We start from the raw sequence: 23,537 nt of genomic DNA, 5'->3' as shown, positions 1-23,537 counted from the left end.
AGCTGGGGCACGTTACGTTCACCTTTTTCATGGATTTATAAACGTCAAAGCATCAGTAAATTGCCTGATTTTATTTCCCGGCGAACCCTTTCTCTGTATAATGGACCCCCCCACCCCCTTCCCACACATGCAGCAGTGTGAAAAAAAGATGAGAAAAAGCACACGATGTAGAACACGCTTGTACGTCATTCTGTGTCTTTAAACCATGATGGCTCTTAAATGCAAATCCTCCCCAGGGGTCATGTGTCCTTTTACGCATGTATGAGCACGTTTCCTCTGTTTCACAGACTTTAAACGTGTCACAATGCAACCCCCGCATGTACGTATGTGGTTGTGGTTCTGAGTGCACGCATGTGTGACTGTGGTTATTGTTGTTTTCTGCGTCTTTGTGTGCAAGGGTGTTTGTTATTTGTTCAGTGCCAATATTAACAGGTTGATCCAGCTTTTTCTCACCTAAGAGGAAGTTTCTTGATGGCGCTGCAGATTCCACCATTGTTCAAACCTCATTTATCACCATCCTATGTTTGTTTAGCAGCAAGTTTTTCTTCCACAGCTGCACAAAATCCTCCGTGCAGGAATCGACGCATAGGTGTGAAAAATATGTGCAAATTGCGTGTATGATTTTTGAGGTGAATTATTGAGCCAGCAGTTGTACCGCACTGTTTCATTTTTGTTCTCCGTATCTCTTCCAGTGCTCGGCTTGTCTCCTCACATGAGAATTTCAAGCATTACCCCGAGGGTCAAAAGGAAAAAGGTCTTCCCATTTTCATGCAATGCTCAGTATGCAAATTTGATCTGGCTTCCAGTAGGTGGTGGCAAGAAATGATAATTGCTTTAATTTCTGCGAATATATCTTCTCACATGCTAAAGCCCAGAATTATGAGGCACATAATTTGTATGAAAAATATTCGTTGTTTTTATCTCTCACTTATGCAACCAAGCTAGAAAGGGAGTTGTTTTTTCAGCGTTTGCTGTCCCCCCTGTTGTGTCGAACAGAGAAGGTTTTCTCTGTTCTCCCGCTCACTAAATCTCAGGTGCAGGGAGGTATGCAGTTTTGTGTTTATGGAGCTTCCTGCAGAGTAGATTGGGGTAATTACACTTCTAAGGCCCCTCATATAACAACACACTCTTTGTCCCACCGACAGGGTGCCTAGCAGGGATGGGGTCATGGAGTACACTCAGGCAACAACAGTCCAAGGTTCAGATTCAAATGTCTGTCATTGGATTCCAGACCCACTAATGATGTGTTGGAGGAGATGTGAGGAGGTGCAGTGTGTGTGTATGGCAGTGATACACTCCAGCTTTTATTCCTTTACTTGCTGGTGGTTCTTCTTCTCCATACCTGCTTCATCGAAGTTGCAGAAAATAAACGGAGGTTGACTTTGGGGCAGTGGAACCACTAGATGAGGTTGACTGGTGGGTGGCAGTTGTTAGAGAAAGTGTCAGAGATGGAGGTGCAATCCAAAACTGAAAAATAAATAGATCCAGTTTTTATTTTACTCTTTTTATTTTACTCGTTAGGTCAGAGAACATGTTCTGTGCTCTTCTCGATTCATCGTCTCAAGAAAGAGGTGACTCAGCTCTACCTCTATCTTACATGATATTTCATTATGTCATTTAGCAGATACTTTTATCCGAAGCTACTTAGAATAGTACTTTTTGTCAGCAGTAGTCGAACCAACTGTACACCACAATCCTCATGTTGTAGCGGTTGTTGAGGGAGGATTTTTTGTGGAGGAAAGGTTGGCGCTGTATCCTTAAACTCTGCTGGGATTCAGATATTCTGACAGAAACAGGGAGCTCATTCTGAAGCCCCCTTAGTGGTGGAGTAGCCCAGAGAATGAAACAAAGTTTGGAGTCAGTCTGTAGTTTGCATGTAGGGGAGGGCACACACTCAAAATAGAGGTACCAGAGTTTGCCTGGAAGGGTCCAAATACTCGTTGTTGGTCGGTTCCCTTTTGGAGGAGAACTGTGTACCTTTCAGTAAGTTTTGAATCCCTTTGTACTCTTATCCAACAGGTACACTTCTGGCCTCTTAATGACCAATATTGTCATTTTAGGGAACATTTTCAAAAGTGTACCTGTAAGCACTGAAGGGCTCTTGTCTCGTACCTCCATTTTTCAGTGTGTAGGCGGGCGCGAACCAGTGTGGGAATGATGATGGGATGTTTTGCAGCTTCTCTTCGAAGAAATTTTGCAGATGTAGAGGGAGAACCTGCAGGAGAGGGTTGTTGCTGCGGCGTGGGCAGGGCTGGAGAGCTGGTTGTCCTGGATCACCACCAGGTTCCTGGCAGGTTGAGTAACACGGCGGAGGTGGAGAGGTCTGTGAGTGTGCAATCTCTCCCGGGGGGAAAAAAAACGAGTAGTTCCGTCTAATTCTGATTGAATTAGAGGTGGTGCTCAGGCATCCAAGCATCTAACATGAGGAGACAAGTCCTCCACCACATTTAGTTTGCCCGTCATCTGATCATGAGGATGAGCATTAAACATGTTCCACACTGGTGCCTGTTTTATAATGTGTCAACACAATAGTTAAGGCTTGATCAAGTTAAACAGGCTTATTTTGTGGTTTGTCTTCAAATGTTGTGGATTTTTAACCTCTCCTTTAACTTGCGTCTGGCAACAGTAAACAAATACTGGTCTCCTGTTGCAGCGTCCCTCTCAACAGTGGCCTCCGCTCACCGCTGGCAGGGGGAAACGAGCAGCCATATCGCACCACAACATCTGTCATAACAACACTTTCCACTCTCACTGCTGGCAACTGGGAATGATCTCAGGTCTCCCAAGCTGGGGTCTGGTGTCTGTAGGACCCCCACCATCTAAACCTGCCTCTTTTACGGATTTTCCCACCCTATATTGACTGATCTGGGCGTCTAATTACTTCAGCTGCTGGATGGCATCTGTAACCTCAGCCCAACCCTAACTCTAAGAGCAGCAAGCTGGAACTGACACAAGCAGTGGGCTGATGTGGCTTTAAAACACCTTCAGCCTCCATATCAACAAAGAGTGGGTTAGAAGCTTTTTCTGTTGGGCTAGTAGTCATCTCTTCCTGCCCTAAAAGCTTCACCCTCTGGCCTCCTGGTGGGTGCTGAGTGCAACGTATGGAAACACTCTCCTGGGCTCCGCTCTATCAACTCATCCCTACGCGGAACGTTGCTCAAAAGGCTTTCACATGCAGGTAGACATATTGAATTATGATTTTCAAATGAGGTTTTTTGGGGGGGGGGTTTAGCCTAAATAGAGGAATTATACTGTGCAACCATTTGACATCCCTCTGGATAAAGTGAAAAATATGTATGTGGTCTTGTTTAGAGCAAGACAAGAGAAACGCTCTGTAGTCTTGTTCCTGTCAAAACTTATACAAATACGGTTTATTTTCTCTATCAAACCTATTTTAAAATCTGGTTTTGCTCATGTTGTCAGTAAACCTTTCTGGAGATTTTCTCCTTTATTTTATTGAAGCCTACTAAAACAGGACAAAACAGTACAGTGAGACACATGCTTGATTCTATCAGTGTGTGTATTTCATTAACACAGTTTCCATCCCTGAACTTTACAAAATCGAATGTCCTCTTCACTGTAAGACTTGATTGAAGGACCACTGCGGACCTCTGTGTTTGGAGTGAGAACTGATAATGTGCTGCCTCCCAGAGCCAAACTTTATTTAAAGGCTTTCAGTACTTGCATACCTTGTGCATATTTTTATCTCGAGCTGCAAATGCCCTCTTTCACCCGAAATCCGAAGCATTTCCAAACAAAAGCAAAATATAACCAGGCTTTTCTCTCTCTGCGTTCGCTGTGTACTAGTTGGGTAACGTTGGCTCCATCATTTTATGCACGTTATATCAGTAAATTAGCACTGGATGTTGTGTGATTCCTGTCTTTAATGTAGGCAGTGAATTCAGCTGCTGAGGCTCACACGAGAACCAGCAAGACAGCCGTGGTGATAATCTTGAGATGTGAGACGGAGGGAGACTGACCTGTGAGGTTACCGTGGTGATGCTACTTTTATTTTTTTTTTAGAACTGTTCTTTGACAGCCCCCAGTCAGAACATATTCAGAGGCAGATGTGACTGACAGAGTGTGAATTTTGTGCTGAGTTTAAAAGGGAAACTCTGTTATCAGAGAGAACAACAGTGGAGGAGTTTGTTTAACGATAGCAGGCGTCCTGTTCCACCACCCCACCAGCTGGCGGCGGCGCTGGTTGTTATGAAAAGAAACATGGTGGCATTACGTCAGCTGTCCAAACTCAATTATGACATCATGATCTACTGCCAGTAAACACATCCAAGGTCTGGGGTATTGGGGTCAGTGGGTTAAAATCATCTTGACAGGTTTACAGAAATATAAGAACTGCACATTAAATAGCTATTTTTTTCTTGAGTGGAAAATCATGACAAAGCAGAAACAGAGAGGAAATGAGGCGATGTGGGCTGCTGACGCTGATGGAGAGATGGTTGTGTTCATTGCCCCTCACTTCTAGACAGGTGGCTCTCACAATAAGACCTGCTGAGTGAAGTACCTGTGTGAGATTAATAGTGGCGATAAGGATGGAATGAGAGACGGGGGGGGGGGGGCAGAACGTACAGGAGAGAGGGAGAAGAGACGCTCTGTGAGATACGACGGAAAAGGTTCGACTTTGTAGGAAAAGCTTCTGGCGGCCTGCCAGTGGGATGTCAGCGGTCTCTAGATTAGTGGCTATACATTACCCCGGCCTATTAAAATATTATGCACACTGATTGATGCTGACAGCCTGGCCAGTGGGTGGTGACTGTGTGGGCAAATGTGTCTGTCTTCATTTAGGTCCCGCTGCCTCCAAATCCCATTTCTGTTGCCAACCTCTTGAAAATTGCACGATTGTAAATTTCTTGAGGGTTTTTAGGGGGCAACTGTTTGTGAGAAGCACTCTTAAAGATGTGTTCTATGGTGCCCTCTCAAAGGCGCCGACTTTTCAAGAGTTTCTTTTGTGGGAATCGATTTGCAAGCTCATCATCGTGCTTTATTGCCGCGGCTCCTTTTGCTGTCACTGACAAAGCGGCAGAGTCATCAGGGACGCTGGCGCAGCAGCACGATGAACTGCAGTGACACATGACCGTCCTCTCTTATAATAAACTCCAGGGATGCCCCCCCACCCTCCATCCATCCACCTTCACCACCCCTCTATTTAAGTCCTCTTGCACACTCCCGTTTGAACTTGAAAGCTCTGTCAGTAAATAATTACAGGCAGCCGGCGCCGTAATTGAATGTACCGTGAGTTGAGATGTAGTGATGGACAGATTCCCATTAAACAAATCCACTTCATTGCAGCTCCCCTGAGGGCAAGTTATGTTCAAACAGAGCCAAATCCTCCCACAGTGAGGAGCTTGACGCCCATTTTGACAAAGTAAACTGAGACAGCAACATCAAGGTACACAAATAAAGTTCCGTTTAAAACTGGAGTTCTTAAACTAATTCAATCTCTGTCCACACGAGAGTTTGGGTACCGTCTCAGGACGGATTTGTTCCGGGGCAAACAGGAAGCAGTGCATCTAGTACATCACCAGCTGCAGAAAACGGGGGAGAAGTAAGACCTGATATTTGTCAACTTGGACCAACAACGAGGTAGAACCATTACTTAAGTTGGGGGGGGGGGGGGTGTGCATATGACAGTGAAGGCATCATAGTTGTCACAAAGCAAATAGATTAACATATCATTGACCAGAAACATCATCAATCGCTGGGGAAAAGAGTGCACACACACACACACACACACACACACAAACACACGTGCAAAGGCCCACTCCGTAGCGTAACGTGTATTTGGTAGATGATGAAAAGATCATTACCCTTTGGATCCTGGGTGTGGTGATGTAATCTGGCTGCAGGAAGATGGTGCTGACCTCCCAATGATCAAATAATGGTTGGAACTTGTCAGAATAGTCCTCAAGTGATACATGTTGTCTGGTGTCTGGTATATTAGAGGGATAAGTCACTCAAAAATGGAAATTCAGTCATTATCGACTCATCCTCACGTTGATGGACGGTCAGGTGAAGTTTTTGGTCCACAATTTCACGTGAAAAGACGAGGCCGTAACTTCCCAAGCAACCAAAGTGAATGGAGACAGATGTAAAAATAGATAAATGATTCCGTAAAATCCTGAAACCTCAATATGCCAAATTGTTTGGGAAATCTCTTGAGATCTAAAATCACATTTTCAGCTGAACAATCCCTTTAATACCGCACGTAAACAACGCAGCGTCCACAGACGTCCTTGTGTTTGTCGCTCTGTGGTCGCAGTGTTCTGATCAGAACATTTAAAAGTTTCCTCGCCATTCCTGTGGAACAACAGCTCCAATAAGCTGCTGCTGGCAAAGACAACAAGGTCAGCGCCGCCTGTAATTTGTTATCCATGCTAAATTAACTTCTGATAGACAGTGGCGACGCTGATTGTTTTTGTTTTTGTATTTTTGGGGGAAAGAGACGTGATTGCAGACATCACCGAGACTCTCAACAGTGCAGCAGAGTTTCTTCACTTTTTTGGGGGGCTTTGAAAATGCAGACATGGCTTTGGTTTTTGAGCTCAAACCTTGTCAGTGTGGCCTTCATCGTGCTCAGCTCTGCATCGTCACACCCTCGCTGTTAAAAACCTCGTCCTTGACCAGGCCAGTTTTTACCTTCCTGGGATGCTGGTGTGCTTCGGCTGAGCTCATTTGTTCATGTGTGTTCAGAGGGAGGTTGGAAGCTGAAGGCAATAACCTCCATTAAACACAGACACTTCAGTCCACCCTTTCACTCTCGAGCATGTGACTGTTTGATGAAATGTGCTATGCGTGAACCTCTGACCTTGTCCTGGCATACCCATTCTAGCTGAGTGACCCCGCTCAAGGCTCACCGCTTCAGTGGGAGGGAGTGCAACACATAGATGGTCCTGTCACATCGGCTGTGAAGGGCATCTCATTTACTGCTCCGCTGTAGATTAAATTCTCCAGCCTGTCATGTACAATGGCTGTATTATAGGCCGAATAGAAAGTTGATTAATGCAGAATGTGGCCAGTGGAGGGGAAATCCTGCTTTCCCTTAGAAAAAAAAACATGTTATTGAAAAATAATCACCAGTGCACACACGTTACATTTTTCCTCTCAGCATATGTTTGCTGTCAGTCCTCAGTTGAGACTCACGCTGATGGTTCACATCAACAACAACAAAAAAAGGCATGTGATGGTCATGTTGTGCATAATAAGGAGCAAATACATAAATCAGTCTCAGCCAAATTATCTTGTCAAGATGGAGGAGATGTGTTGCTGTGCTCCCAGGCTTCTCAGAGATAAAACGCACAAGGACGAATTGAACTTCATCACAAAGGCAAATTTGTGATGTTGTGCAGGCTCATTTATTTGCCAGTCAATCAGTGCCCCCGGGATATTAACCGGCGTGTCTATGTACGAACAAGTCGGTTCAATACCGACATCATATCATCAAACAATGATCGCACACAGCACTCCTCAGCACCCGTGTCCACGTATTCCATCCCTGTACACATCGGACGGCGCAGTGGGTTGTTGCGCTCTCTGTTTTCTTTCTCTGTACATCCTCATATATTTCTGAGTGTGTATAAATGTTTAGTGTTCTTACTGTAAGTGTTTTCTTGCTGAGCACACCTAGGAGCTAGCTAGCAGAAGCAGCATTTCACTGCACACTGTAAGCCTGTCCGTGCTGTGTGTGATAAATACGATTGCAATTTGCAGAACCTTAGAAATAAACTACTTTGAGCAGTAAAAAAGATTGGCTGCACCCACCTTGAACGAGGCTATAATTACAAGAATCTGTCATCGGTACATTTCATCATTGTGTGATCTAATTTAGACAAATGTTATTTACAGTTGATTGAAAGTGTGTGTGTGTGTGTGTATGTGTGTGTGTTTGTGTGTGTGTGTATGTATATATATATATATATATATATATATATATATATATATATATATATATATATATATATATATGTATATATATATATATATATATATATATATATATATATATATATATATATATATATATATATATACGTATGTGTGTGTGTTAGACTTAGAGGTTTTCACTCAACATTCCCCCTGTGAAAACTTCTACAAGTCACATGATCAACAGGAAGCAGCACACTTGAGTCTCCTCAAGCCCTAGAGAAAGAGTAAATGTAATGTAATGTCTATTTTCTGACTTGGATGTGTTATTGTAATTGTTGGGGTAGTTTTGATAAATCACGTCAAGATGCTAAGAGTTCTCCCGCTGTTAGCACTGATGCCATGTGGTGACACTTCATGTATGTGCTAATGTCAATCTGGTTTCCCACTGATAAGCCATTTGAACATTAAATACAGAGAGCTTTCAGTGCACCACACACTTTGAACGGTCTGATTTGTTGCTTAAAAAGATAAAGAATAAAGTATAATTTTGCAAAGTTCCAGCTTGGCACTGCAGTGGGCAAATGGTTTCTCAGGAGCTGATTATTTTGGTCAGAATGTGCGGTGGGTGGATAAAAATTAGCATTTTAAGACTTTAAATTAGGATCAGTCTGAGACAAGAGGAAAGCTATTTCTTGGGAGCTGAATTTAAATGTCCAAAATCTCTTATTGATGTTAAACTGAGCTCAGTTATGAGAAATAGGCTGAACAAAAAAAGAGATCCTAATTTGAATTTTCCTTTCCTCTGGGTTTCCAGCAACTATGCCCACATTAATATGCATAATCAATAAAACCCACTGTCAGCTGTTTTTCTGGGGATATTTTGGAGAAATCTGCACGGCCAGCTACATATTTGTGTGATTTGGGTAAACTAACCATTTAATATCTGTCCTCACACTAATTTCCACGTTTGCTTTGATTGCATGGAGTGTGTACCAGCACTGTCAACAGTTGAGAGATGTTTCTTTTGGCAGACATGATGGAGAAATGCCTGCGGTTGACGAATGGGGAGATGCTTGTCTTTAATCATTCAAGCTGTGAATCAGGTGGTCCCAGGAGGAGAGCGCCCTAAACAAAAAACACAAATGAAGCTGGAATTCCATGCATAGCTCAGTCATGTGATCGTGAGTGCCCACAATGGCTGCTCAGACATTAAAGCCCATAGAAAAATCCCTGCATGCCACTCGGAGCATCTGCTGCACAACTTGCAGAGGAACAAAGACACACAGCAGGCCTATCAGCCTCTGGGCTGCAGGGTGAAATTGCGTTTGATTCTGGATGATCTCATCAAGTTTAAGGTTTTCAGCTTAATTTTAAATTCTGTTGTCAGTTTACAAAGAATTGCCAGGAAATCCCAGCATACAGTTGATGACAGATCAATCAGCGATGAAAATAATCATGAGTTGCATCTGTAGCACCCCGGTTTGTGTCCTGACTGCTTTGGTTTTTCCTTTTTGACACAGTGGCTCATGAACTGACTGTTTTCTGCAGTGTGCTCTGCAAATCTCTATTGTCCGAGTGTCCTTGAACACACCAAACTGGTTCCTGCCTGCTTGCAACTGCATTAAAAAAATAGGACAAGAAAATGTTGACTTTGATGGATTACCTATCGCCAGCAGAGTTCAAAACACTGCAGCTTGGTTTTTATTAGTTAAGCACAAGCTTGGAATTGCTATGCATATATAATTTGCTTTTATTGGTTCTTGAATGTCCCTGAGGTGTTTTAATTACGAATTTATCTTTACTGGGTATTGATGTCCCATATTCTCTGTTTGTCATCTGTTCTCTCAGTTGCAAGTCCTAAATTTTAGGTTTATTTTATTCAGATTCGAGTCAATGATGGATTGCACCTCTACAATTAAGCATATTACATTTAAATGTTAAAATATGATCTATACAATTTTTCCTCTATATCCGGTACCGTCATGATTGTTGGTCTCCAGTGAGCCTGTATTGCCGTTGAGGGGATTTGTATTAATTATGTTTCATGTTTGCGTCCAGTGTGGATCTGCTGGCTCTGTGTTTACTCTGCGAGAGAAGCGGGGTGTGGTCAACCATCTGGAGACATCTGCTTCCTCTTCCAGTCAACACGATCAGGTCAGACGCAGCCGGCGGTGTCCTCAGATAGCAGATCAGCCTCCAGACTGCACCTGGGAGGCAGGGCGGAGGGATGGGACCCTGCTAATTTTATCTCTATGTTGAATGCAGGTGAAGTAAGCAGTACATTTTTTCTGTTTTTTTTTTTTTTTTTGCTTTTTTGCTTTTTATACCCTGGGTGACCAAAAAAAAAAAAACAAACAAACCTCACAGCGGGTGAGAGGAAGAATCTAGAGACAGGAAAGGAAGAGGGGACTAAACTTGACAAGGATGAATGTGGGAGGCCTCCATCTATCTTGGATCCTTTCACTCAAACATCCACTTGAATGCAGAGGTGAAGACAAAGAGGAAATAGGATTTAGATTTAAAGCAGAAAAACCGATACCAGAGAGTGAGAAGCGTTTCTTTGTATAACTTCGAGGACACATGGAGAGCAACGGTGTCGGCGGAAGCCTTTTTCCTTCAACCACAAACCAAATCTACCTGCAGGAACATAGACAGGAACCTGAACGTTCAGCAGAGTTCCGCCCGCCTGCTGAGAACTGCAGCACCTCACTTTGTTCGAAAGTTCGACTCCGCAGTGCCGTCAGTCGGTCTCTTAAAGTCAGCAATCTACTCTCCAATGACCACAGTGATTGTTTACAATGGCAGTTTATAGTTTTTTTCTTTTATTCCGAGGTTAAAATAAATTCATCTTTCAATACTTGAGTTTTTAAAGGTTTAATCCTCACATAACAATTGATGATTCCAGTCCTGGACATGTGATAAAATAACCAAATGATTCAATTATCAGCAGGTATCAGATTAATTTCCTATGGTATGCAAGACTAAAAGGCTGTATGCATATTTCATTTTTTTTGCATGTCGTAAACCCCCCCCCCCCCCCCCCCAAATAAACTTTGCTGGTAAGAACAAAGTCAGTTTCAGATCCTGCCCTAAATGATGTGCTGAGGAAGGCGTAGGTGTCCAGCAATCCAGTGATGATAACAAATGTTACAGGACCCTCGTAAAGGTTGTAGATGCTCATTAAAAATCCAAGAATTCACTTTACGGACTCGCCGACCTCCCCCGATCAGCACGCTGCCGCCGTATTCCGGGGTCGACCTCGTTTTGTTTCCTCATGCTGTGGACTGCCGACAGCTGGAGCAGATGAGTAGTAAAAGCCAAGTATCGCTCTCTCTCCCTGTGTGTAACCCCCCGCACCTCCTCACAGCCGTCACCTCTGTAGCCCGGCCTGTTTATTGGTAGTAAGATGTTACAGAGAACATGATTGTGCTCGCTCTCCTCCTCTGCTCTGTTAGTATTCAGCCAGCATCCGTCTCCGGGAAGACCAAAGTGAGGATTATGTTGGACTTTAATAGATGGAATCGGACCTTGCATGTCATGTTTTTCCTCCCTCTTTGAAAATGTCTTGAAAGATTCAGGATCACAGATAAAAGCTGTTTTTACCATTTAAAATGTCAATAACCTTTTATGTTTTATCTCTTTTCACTGTGGCTTTTAACAAATCCGCCTCTGTTCTCTGACCTCACTCTACAATTCATATTTCACACGCTTTTCAAATGCCACTCCTACCTACCCGCTGAACTGACTTCAAAAAGAAAGTATTTTGTGTTCCTTCTCACTGTGAGGCTCTGTGGGTGGACGGCTCTCCTCCGGTGATGGTTTGTAGGCCTCCTCGCCTCTCCTCAGTGATACCAGGAGCTACTTTCTACAGGGGAGCCAGATAAGAGTTTAATGCATTACCCCGCCGAGTGGCGTCCAGCGCCGGCCTCATAAATCACATCATGCTTGAGTGTTGACTACGTGTTTGTGTGTACTGGTGTTGGTTACGGTGGCCTGTGTGTGTGTGTGTGTGTGTGTGTGTGTGTGTGTGTGTGTGTGTGTGTGTGTGTGTGTTGATGGGATGGAGGTTCAGTGTGATCACAACACACATGCATTCATATGCTCGATGATATATCACGAACATGTGACGCTGTTTGTTGACGTTGAATCGATTTATTTTTTCCCCTCTGCGTGTCGTTCCCGCGGTTGTGTTACTGATCTGTTTCACTTCTGCAACACACTGTCAGAAAGCAACAAATTAAAAGCCCTCTTATATAAATGATTGTGATGGAAGATGAGTCATTTATCTTGACACACTTATACTGAGGGAAAAAAACATTTGTGAGGCCAAGTGACTAAAGATGTAGGAAAACACTCACCATCACAGACAAATGGATCTTACTTCTAAAACAAATATCCAGTCAGCTTTGGGCTCGGAGAAGGTAATTAATAGAACTGTTAGCCTTAAGTTTTATTACTTTTCATTCTTTTTGTGATGCAATCATGGAAAATGTAGCTGTATTTACTTCTTGAGTGAAGTTAATTCAACTCAGAAATAGGAATTGAAATGAACTTCATTCATTCAATTCAGCAAATGAGGGACAAAATAGCCGTCGTTCTTTAAGTCGATCCATTGCTGTTTGGAAACCCTTCCATTTAAATAACTATTGACTATTAAATAAGGGCGTGATAGGAATCAGCCTGGACTCTCCTGATGCATCAGTGCTGTTGTGTGTCCCTCAGGGTTTTGTTCCTCTTACACCCGATTTCCTAAACTCTTGTGCAAGCTGATCTCAACTTGCTGTGTTTAACCTCTCTAACCATCAGCACATGCTTTAATTCTGCACACAGAACCCCGTTCCTCACGCAAATTTGGTCTAGCAGCTTTGTCTTGGTGACTGTGTGAAAGTGTTTGTGTCAGAACAGTGACTCAATCAATTTTTCTCAGTCTGTTTTCCTCTGGTGGCGGAGGACAAACCGAGCCGCCGCCCCGTTCTGTCCCTGCAGAGCGATCCACCGAGGCACACATCATTTGTTGGTGATTGTTTTAGTTCTGTCATTTCCTCCGTCCGCCCTCGGTCGGGGTCCAGTATGACGGGATGGCCGCTCCGCTTCATCATGTGGGATTAAGTCAAGTGTCTCCACCCTGGCTGCATGCCAGCGGAGGTCAACCTTTGCAGCCTGCAGATGGAAACGCAACAATCTCAAGTCCTCTCTGCTGCTGCTCAGAGGGCGCTTAAGTGCACTTTCATAGATAAGTATCTGGAAGAAGCCCCACTCACTTCAAGTAGGATAGGCTTACCTTATGTACATTTGTTTAAGTTGTGCTTACATGGCATCGTATGACTGTTTCCAAATGGCTCCAACCATGTCAGTCTGGTTTAAATCCGTCCACAGCCCCTAACGCTGGCTCCGCCCGCTCGGTAATGAGTGATCTCATCTTCCAGATGGCTCATTGTTCTCTCGCCGCTCGCCGGCTAACAAATACTCCCATAAAGTAAATTTAATGTGTTTACACACGTGCTAATAGTTTGATTATAAAGATCAAGACCCTTAAAATGTCAAAAAGGCCATAATCTGATCAGTTATCTGTGCTATTTATGGGTGAATGTATGAAGCAATTAACACACGTAGCTCGGTGCTCATTCACTTGAGTAATGATGCTTTCACCAACGTGTGTTGTTGCTTTGTCGGTCAGCAGGATTACGCAAAAACTACCAGGCTCCTTAAACCAGATGCCAAAGTGGGAGGCTTTACAGTCGGTGGAAGATCCTGCTTTTATTAGGAGAAAAAAAATGTATATATTTTTGCTTTTGGTCTTCATATTTTATCATACAAACAGTTCATGCCATGTGTATCTCCTTAGTTTCAGCAGGTAAATGCATCATCTGATTATGCAGATCGATCAGAGGAGTGAAACTGTGACCAGAATCCACTGTTCTGTTTCACTTGATAAACACTGGCATAAATCCGAGCACTCAACATCTTGTAGCACTGAAGGCGGCGCGATTCAAGACAGAGGAGTCTTTGTTTTGCTTTCATGCAAATGTTAATCTGGAAATTTGCCGGATTATGTCGCTCATTTTAAAAGAACGACTTCCTCCAACTGTCTCACAGCATCAGGCGTGTTCCTGCTGCCTGATTATTTACAATTATAGACGTATTTGAGCGGACGGGTTTTTAAATGTCGCTGGGTTGAAACAGTCCCCAGCTGCTCACTAGTTGTTGTCGTTACCCTGAGAGTGTGAGTGTGTGTGTGTGTGTGTGTGTGTGTGTGTGTGTGTCTATTAGCCAGGCCAGCCGTTACCACACACAAGAGCATGTAGTCATAAGTTGTTTTCACATGACATTGTTACATTTTAGCATTCTTTTGAGGACGTCTCTTTCACAGAACAATAATTCCTTCAAAACCTGTATTTTTGAAGCAAACAGCTCGCAATCTTCCACCAAAGATCGGTGTATCCACAGCGGTCAAGATGACAAGGAGTGTGTCAAGCATTTGGTGTGACAGACAAACACCCTTGCCTGGCAGCCTCGTGATAAGGTGTTTCACTTTGTGTGTGAAGGGAGGAAAAAGTTCTTATCTGTTTATTTCCTCCTGCAGGTGCAACTTCAGATTATTTGTTGGGAAAGTAAACTTTGCACAAGGAAGTTTTCTAAATGAAAAAGTTGGGAGTCAACACTGTGGGTGCGTGAAAGACACTCCCACCTATCTCACTCTTCACACACCAAGAGCAATGGCTATTGTCTTCTGCATCCATTAAACGGTTTAAGCTCCGCACACTTGTCACACAGTCAATTTCTAATGAATTTTCTGTTTGAGAAATTGGGGCAATGAAGGAAAAGTAGATGAGACGGGGATTCTGTGTAGTGTGCAGTCTGCAGCTTAATGAAAGCAGGGATGTATGTATAATGCATGTTCCCCTGGCCATGCTTAGAGTCCCCCTCTCTGTATCATTTTTATGGCGCGATCCTTCTTGGATGCCACCACTGGAGAATTCAGCTCAGCACTGCCGAAGCACTGGGATTTAATAGGTTCACTCTCTCCTCTCTCTCTCTCTCTCTCTCTCTCTATCTTTCTCCTTCACCTCACATTTCCATCTCTATTCTCTCCATCAGTGGCCTCCCTCTTCTCACACCATCCCTCCTCTCTCACCTTGTCACCTCCCTCCTTTCTCTCTCCTTTGATTCAGCTCGTGTAATCCATTCATCCATTTCTGTCACCCTCTCAGAGGAGTTGAACAAAGGAAGCATGGACAGCACGGGAAGAATACACAAGCATATGGTCCTTTCATTTGCCCCCCCGGGAAGCTGCACCATATGTAACCTTAAAGTGCAACCTTGAATTCCAAATAATGTCACATTTGAGTGTTCACACTTTTTGGACCCCCCCCCCCCCCCCCCACACACACACACACACACACACATCTTGCCGTCTGATGGACCGCTAAAAGAGAGAGTTGGTCATTAACCTTTGGCTGAGTTCTGCTGCTCTGTCAGGCTTTCCCTTCTCACAGGGCAGATAAGAGCGTCCAGTGAGAAAGGTGGAACGTTCCCACTCGAAACCCTCAGTAGTTTGTTGAACAGTTTGTCCTCGGTGACACACAAAATATATTCATGTAGTCAAATCTGCGCTTCTTGGGATGCAAAACTGCACCAGTTAAAAAAACAACCCAGCCATAAAACACGAGGTTTGATTTGCACATGAACTGTTATTTTTAGGCTCCTCAAGGAAAGAAAAGTTATAGGTAGAGTTTAAGTTGCGGGAAGTTCACATAAGAATGGATGATTCAACAGCTCCACCCTCGCTGCTTTCCTTCCCCTTAATGTAAAAAACATACCGAACCAGGACCCAAAAAACCACAAGAAAGACTGAACCAGGGCTCGCTGAAGCCTTGCACCCCTTTCTGAAGTTGCTGTCTGAAACAACAGTCGCTTGCTGGCAGTTGCAGCAAATCAAGCGAACCTTTGTTGCTTTCAACCTGGCGCTTTTTTGTGTGCCGTGCTGCGCCGCTGACACAATGCCAATCAATAGCCAGTTAGGAAATTGTCTTGATGGAAACAAAAACGCCCTGGTCTGACAACATGATGCTGCGGCTGAGCCGTCGCTGTTGCCCCGTTTACAAAAACACACGATTAACGGAAGGAATGCAGTGATAAACATGGGACCGGAGCAGGACTTGGACCCTCGTATCCCGCTGCAGTGTCAGATCTAGCACCCACCGCCCACCCCAATTTGCGTGGCGATGACGTGTATTAAAGGCACCAAGGATTCAGTGGCAATGCAGTGGAAAGAGGTTGTGGTCATCAGACTCGGTATCAGTGAGGTACCTCAGAGATACGCACCTCTTGCTACAGAGGCTGAGAGTGATGAGCCCGTCGGAGCTTTGCGGTTTTGGATGCTGAGCCTGCAGACTCGGTGAAACAATGCAGAGGTTTCAGGTTTTATGTTGTATTGACTGACAAAAAGGACGGGCGATCAGAACAAACTGTGAGTGTAACGCACAATGTCTCAGGTAAGCTGAAGCCAAAAGCTGCGCTAAAGGCTGCACTGCAGAGATCAGCATAGAACAAAGGAAGAAGACGTGCTCTTGATTAACTTAACTCTTAACTTCTGTTGTGTGATAAAATGGGACAGACGTAATCGACTCCTACACCTCATGCATGTGCTTGACATCCAAAGACAGGCGGCCCTGTTGCGTCTGTGGGTTTGGTCGTGTCTTCTTCTGGCACCATCCTACTTTAATGTGTTTAATGTCAATACCTCTAACAATCTGTCATTTCCCCTCCGTCTCCTGAACTGCTGATGGGTTTTTTTTTTTCCCCTCACACCATTTCACCATTAAATGCCGTCCGCCGGATGTGTCTGATTCGTGTGGAACGTGAGAGAAGCGGCCCTGTCCTCCTGCAGCATTTGCGAATCACATGCTCTTCCTCTTCTCTCCATTCACAATACTGTATTTGGACGTGTAAACGGTGAGAGCTAACACCTTCCATATGAGCCAGCGGCTCATGTCTGCAGCTAATGAGTTTCTCACTGAGAATGCCTCTCTGAAACCACCCAGACGGAGGGCTTTATTGAACATGGGTGACTCACATATGAATATCTACTAATCGCAGGACTTAGCAGTGATGTTTGAATGCATTTTATTGATATTTGAAGACCCTGTTTATGAAACAGAAGTGCTCTTTCTTCCACGCAGTGCTGTTTGCAGTAAGATCATGACATCAGGGAGAAAGGTGGATTTAGATTGGCATGAGCATGTGTACCAGGGACCCGTGCTGGCTGAGCTGGTGACGAAGGGTTAGCTGTAAATCACCACATCCCTCGGAATCACGCCGAGGATTTGTGGTTGAGCCAAAATGAGAGACCAAAAGGATCAAACTGTGATAGTGAAAGGAGTCATTTCACCAGGGCTTTGCTGTTTTACAGCCTCAAAAGCACAAAGATATAAAGCTAGAAAAGCTAAAGCGCACCTAGTTAGCTCTGGTTAGCCATGTGCTAACAGGAATTTAAAAAATGATGAGTGCCCTGTCAGACCTTCCAAATGCATCGAATTGCGATAATGAAATGAGTCATTTCACCAGGATAAAGTATTCCTCTGCTCCTACACGTCCACTTCCACCAGAGTGGGGACACTGACACACAGGTTGTTGAATCTACGCGTTGCAGTTCTGCCTCAAAGGACAGACGGATCAATGCAGGATTGCTCCGTAACTAATCCAAACTGTCTGTCTGCCACGTTGTCAAGCAAAGCAGTCACGACGGTTTAGTTTTATTTTCTTAGCACAGCATTGTTGCGTTAGCTTCAGTGGTTGTTGGTGTTCTCCTCTCGGGGCAAAAGCATTCTTGAGATATTCTGACACGTATATGCTAGAGTAAAGGAGTGACTAAGTGAATTAGCAAGCAATGATCTATTAGGTGTATCTTTTTTAGCTTTGGTTTAAACTCCAGGGAGCCCGGTGCAATAAAACCTTAATTATCCTTTAAGCTTTGTCCAGAATGAGTGGAAGCTTGAACCTGTGAGGTTTTCTGTCAGGGGATGTGGCTGATATATGAAGCGTCACTAGAAGTCCCCAACCCCTCCAATCAATTTACCAACGCCTCAGGCACTGCAGGGGCCTACTAAATCACCTGGCTGCCTTGGTCCTTCAGCTAAACAGTTTAGATCGCCTCACGTGGAGAAGCCTCGTCTTCCCCCACACATGAGGAAATCACACTTGTGAAGTGCAGGCAGCCATGACACGCACACAGATGATGTTGACCATTCGAATCCTCCGACATGAGGAGCTCTTCGCTGCTGTGGAACATTTCAGCTCATCAAAATATTAAATAGCAAAGGGTTCAGTCTGTGTCCCGGGAATTCCTGCGTGCAAGAAAAACGTGATTTTTATGAGTGCGATTTGTGACGTCAGTAATTTTTTTTTTTTTTTTAAGCAAATGCAGGTCCGATGTGTAGTAGACACAAGTGAATGTGAAGCCTCCAGTACATGAACATGTCCAGAAGTTACACCTGAGATGAAATATCTGCATGTTCTTTCTATCTTTTGGAATTTCTGATGAGAGAGGAGTCTGAGTTGGTATTTGATTGATAGGATGATTATAAAGGTTTTTTTTTTTCCAGCCAAAAGAACCATGAGACATAAATGATTGTACATGAAGGAGGATCTAATGTCTCAATACGTGTGTGGAGGGCTTTTGTCATTGAAAACTTCATTCTGCTGAGATGATATATGTCATTTTGGGAAGTTCAGTTTCCCATGGCGGTGGCTGCTACAGACGTTACATGGTGTTTCATTATGTACTCTTGGCCACCGTGCAGTTCTATTATTTTTTTAAAGTAAAATTAAACTAATTTATTTCATGAAGTGTGATTATGTCTCAGAAGATCCCTGCTTGAACCGGCTCTGTCTGCAAGATGCTGGAGAAGTTAGTGAGTCCGAACGAAGTGAGGAAGATCTTCACACCTTTGAATTCACTTTCTTGTCTAATCCTTCGGCCCATCAATGTTCAGCAGAGCACTCATGAAAGAAGATTTAAAAACTAGTGTTTGTGAAATATCATTTTTAATCATCACTTTGTGAGCGTAACCTAAAAGTTCCTGCCTCTCTCGTTGCTCCCTGAAGCAGGAGCAGAAAATCGAAGCTCCACGTATTAAATTAGAATCACTTTTTGTAAAATGTCTGAAGTAGTCGGCAAGACTGATGTTGAGATGTTTATTAGCTGGTGGGGAAAATATCCTCACCGTGGCATCCTGACTTAAATGTTAGTCAGAATCACCCTCCACAACAGCACGCAGGCTTTTTAGATGGGATTTTCCCATCAGCAGGGTGACATGTTTGTTTGTGCGTTCCAAAAACAGAAAATATAAAACCGGTGACCTTATTTGACATTTCTGCATGGGCCAAGCTGAAAAAACAACCTGCTCCAGGTCAGGAAGCTATTGTGAATCTACATTCAGGGCATAGTCAGAAGAATCAACGAGTGAGGAAAGAAAATGTTGGCTGAAGTAAAAGGTGCAAGCAGGAGTTGTCTGTGTGTGACTGTGCGGCATTTAGTCGACCCTTTCAGGCACTGTCACCTTGGTCCCTCTTTGGAGTTTCTCTCTTTGGCTCTAGAAAAACTATGTCTCCTTTGCTCTGAAGTATTAGGAGTCATCAGCGCTTCTCCCTCCCTCTGTTCATACGTCCGGTGTACATGTGTGAACTGGACACATCCTCTTCTGGTCAGACGTGGTTCTCAGAGTGCAAGGATTTCAGTTTCTCTATCTGATTCTAGCGAGGACGAAGGCCAGGCACGGGTGCATCAGCTGAGGCTCAAATCCTCAGCACCACGAGCTGAAATAAGCAAATTCAAACTGTGTGGTGAATCAGGAATGCTTGATTACAGCATGTTGTCTTCGATCGGCTTCACCCATGGAGAGGAAACTGCACCGCTCAGACTCGCAATTTGTTTCTTCAAGAAAAAAAAATAACAGACTTTGAATACGAACGTGAATTTTCTTCTACTCTAATAACTCTTTGTTTTTGTCTTTACTACCCACTCTGATGTGCTGCAACCCTCATTTCACTTTAATAGCCTTATTGAGAAATAATTTTCAATAATAATGCACATTCACTCATCCAGTACAAATGAATATGCAGTACACATACATGATTGCGGGCGAGGAAACAAGAACACAAACTAAACACAAGTTAAAGAAGCACCTGCAGGGCTGATCAAAGTGTCATTTTACTTTTCAAAGTCATAGAGGTGGAAACAATCTCCCCGACAAAAGCAATCCATCATTTTTAATTAGACTTTATGATTTTTTTTTTGATTTTTTTTTTCTGAACATGGAATGGAAATGTTTTCGTTTCTCAATCATCGTGCAGTTCCGGCGCTTTCTAAACTGTCAGTCCCAGCGGAAGGCAAAATGTAGATGATTCATAATCTTCTCACCTCCAATTCTTGGATGCCGACAGGATTGCAACTGCAGTGGTTTTTGGCGTCATAATGAAATGTTGGAAAAGAACGACATGATGGAAAAAATTACCATAATGATCACAACTGCAATAATGGATTGCATTTGCAAGGACAGCAGTAAGTCCCAGAAAGCTTTCTTGCAGTATTTTGAGAACAAACCAAGGCACTGAGCTCCAGCAGGTACAGGCAGCCTGCAGTAAATCAGATAGTAGCGGATTTAGACATTTTACGCGCATTAAATGAAAATGAGTTGAATCCAGATCCATTCTTCTTTCAGCCTCCGTGAATTCCCGATGTGCACGCCGTTGGATTTTCCACGACATCTCATGACGAAGGTGGTGATTGAAATGTTATTTTAACATGAGACACCGAGCACAGGCACCTGTTCACTCGATTAACCGTCTCAGGGTGGATGTATCTTTACCGAATTTCATGGCAATCCATCTTCTTGTCAACAGAGTTCACTAAAAAATGTCAGCCTCATTGTGATGCCAGAGGAAAAGATTGAGTCAGGGCTATTCTGGTCCCGTGTAAGATATCGCATTTTATGATTTTTAAGGTCAAACTTGTTGTTCTCATCACCTTTTAGCAAGAATTTTCTGTACCTGAGCCTCGCCAGACTTTAAAGCCGCCATATGTAACTCTGGTCTGCCCCCTCTGCAATTAAGAATAATGAGAGAAACCCAGTAGAGTCTGTGTTTTTTTCTTTGTTTTTAATCAGAGACTTAACAGTTACTTATTTCCCTATTTCCTTCCTTAACTAGCTTGCTAAGGTTACACCCTCTCAGCCCTGGAAAGTCCCCTGGCTCCTGTTCTCATATAGTTACAAAAACAACATGTCCACAATTACAAGACACAAGTCCATTATATAAGTGGAGTCAATATAATAGCCTCTCAGGCAACTGCAAATATTTTACAAACCAAGAGCAATAACTTGCACTCAGTGCCTTTTCCTCGTTAAGCGCTTTTCAATGAGGAAAAGCTCTGTTAATTATCTGTGTTTGTCCTCGCCTTCAGTCGCTCTCCTTCTCTGACTTTAAATCCTTCTTCTGAATGCCAAGATTTCCTTTTATCTGGATTTTCTTCTCCAGAAACATTTCTTTAATGCTTCTAGGTTATTTCCCACCATGATCCCAGCTGCACTCCTCCGCCGCTCATTGTACTGGAAGCTCCAAGATGTTAACCTCCAGCAGAGATGGTTCTGTTCTCCTGCTGTTGTCTAACACCGGTGTTGAGAAGTTGTGGCCATTTTCACAAATTTCCATGAGATCAGATTGAGTCAGAACACCTCATTCACTGTAGACCATGAGTGCCTGGAACAATTTCTTTGTCAATCCATCACAGAGCTGTTGAGACTCTCTCTCTCTCTACACACACACACACACACACACACACACACACACACACAAGCTGTTCAGTGAATGGCTAAAACACAGAGACGTGCCTGATCACATTTTTCCATTCTTGCATTCGTTGGGCAGACAGACAATGGGCGCGTGGAGGGGTGGGATGGGGATTTGGTGGATCCAGCTGGGAAGATCTTCTGTTCTGCAGGAAACATCCCAGCAGCCGGCTGAGATCAGGAACCAGCAGACTTTGTCTAATTCCCTCTAACACCGTGACTGGGCTCACCTACACCGAGAGAACAGGAGGTTCTTGTGTCCTCCACCCTCATGAACAGAAGTAGGTCTGCTGCCCTGATTAATCTGATGTGGCTTCACTTCATCTTAAACTTCTGCCCATATACTTGGTGACACAGTTTCTTTCATGACTTTGGAACTCACCTCTGAGCCTGTAAAGGGCATGATTCAACCGGGGCCCCACTTCCCCATGTATCTGGGTTGAAATGATTGATAGGGACCTGAATTGTTCCAATAGTGAGCGAGAAGGCCAGGACCAGCAACTGCTGAGGCATTTAGTCATCTGTGACATAAATGAACTGCTGCAAGTAATCTCTTTCCAAAGACACATATGAGTATGGAGCTGATTGGTTGAGCTACTTGAAGGTGATGGTCGCGTGCTACACGAGCTCGGGAAACCGGTGTTGCTGTGATGACATGACCACGGAGAAGAGGACAGGGGATTTATCCGATCGACATGAATAGGCCCGAATCCCCCTTTCAAGCACCCAAAATAAAATCAAAAGAGACAGCTGGAACCAGAGGGATCACGGGAAAGTTTCCATGATGAGAGATAGATTTCAGCGAGACATCAGTTACATGTTAGACACACGTCTGTCTCTGAGGGACGGCTTAGTGATGTCAGACGTTCATCATCATAGGTAGAAACAAGCTTTTTTGTGCTAACGTGTGCTTGTTGCAGTCATCGTATTACTGCTCATTTGAACAATTCAAGTACTTCTGTCACCATCCATCTGTCATCTGGAGCACACTGACATTCCCAACAACAGGAAACTATTCCCAGCGTTCTTCCCAAGATGATCTCTCTCCAAACCTCAAATCAGGTTTGCTGCAGCAGTGGAAAAATATGTTTTTTTTCCTGTTGAGTCTGCCTGTTTTCCGGCATCTCACTTCTCGCCGTCTTAGCACACATGACACGCGCGGTCCAAGGCCGACCCGGTAGCGGTGTGTCACCCGTGTGTGAGTCAGAGAAACAAATTCATTGATGTGGTTCACTCTGTTGTTCCCGTCTGAGTGTCTAGTCTGTAGCCGTCTCTGCCCTCTGTTGATGGTCCAGATCAAACCTGATGGGAACATCTTGAAGGCCACTGGTTTAAGAACTAGCACCAATTTGGCGGTAGATCCCATGTTGAAAAATCCCTGTTACCATAGAAAACACTCATCTTTTCTACGCTGTGGTCCGAGGAACAGGGTATTGTTCATAGTGTCTCATTTCCTGTGTGTATTTAATCATTAGAAGCTGCAGCTCCACTGTGGTGGCATCCCAGCCTCATTATTACTGTAGTGGATCTCAAGCTCACGTGGGATCATTCCTGTTTGGATGTCTGCCACAGTGTTTTTGCATGGGAATGTTAATTGTGATGATAGTATCAAACTATACCACACTTCATCATTAGTCTTTCTGCTATTTTTCCCTCCGAGATCCCAGAAAGGATTCCCCCCTCCCTCCTTTGGTCTCGTTCTTTGAGGAAACCTAAACTGGGTTAGCATCGGAGTGCTGCCCTGGGTCACATCAGAGCACATCAGGAATTCATGCCAGTCAGTCGGGGTGTAATACGAAGCTCATATCA

The 23,537-nt window shown here is 43.9% G+C and overlaps 1 long non-coding RNA gene across 1 annotated transcript in view; it reads left to right on the top strand.

Annotated features, from left to right (window-relative positions):
* The window catches only part of LOC147243703 (uncharacterized), a 47,450-nt gene extending 35,851 nt beyond the window's left edge, over nt 1-11,599 (top strand). The window contains exon 4 of the long non-coding RNA XR_015110415.1: nt 9,940-11,599. This is a non-coding gene — a long non-coding RNA (uncharacterized LOC147243703). The remainder of the gene's footprint in view (nt 1-9,939) is intronic.
* Nucleotides 11,600-23,537: the final 11,938 nt, after the last annotated feature.

This window comes from Aulostomus chinensis, chromosome 19 (assembly GCF_037954235.1).
Source record: "Aulostomus chinensis isolate RoL2024-O1b breed Wild chromosome 19, RoL_Achi_v1.0, whole genome shotgun sequence".
Classification (NCBI taxonomy): Eukaryota; Metazoa; Chordata; class Actinopteri; order Syngnathiformes; family Aulostomidae; genus Aulostomus; species Aulostomus chinensis.
The sequence above is the reverse complement of the archived record's forward strand: the minus strand, read 5'-3'. Positions and strand labels throughout refer to the sequence as shown.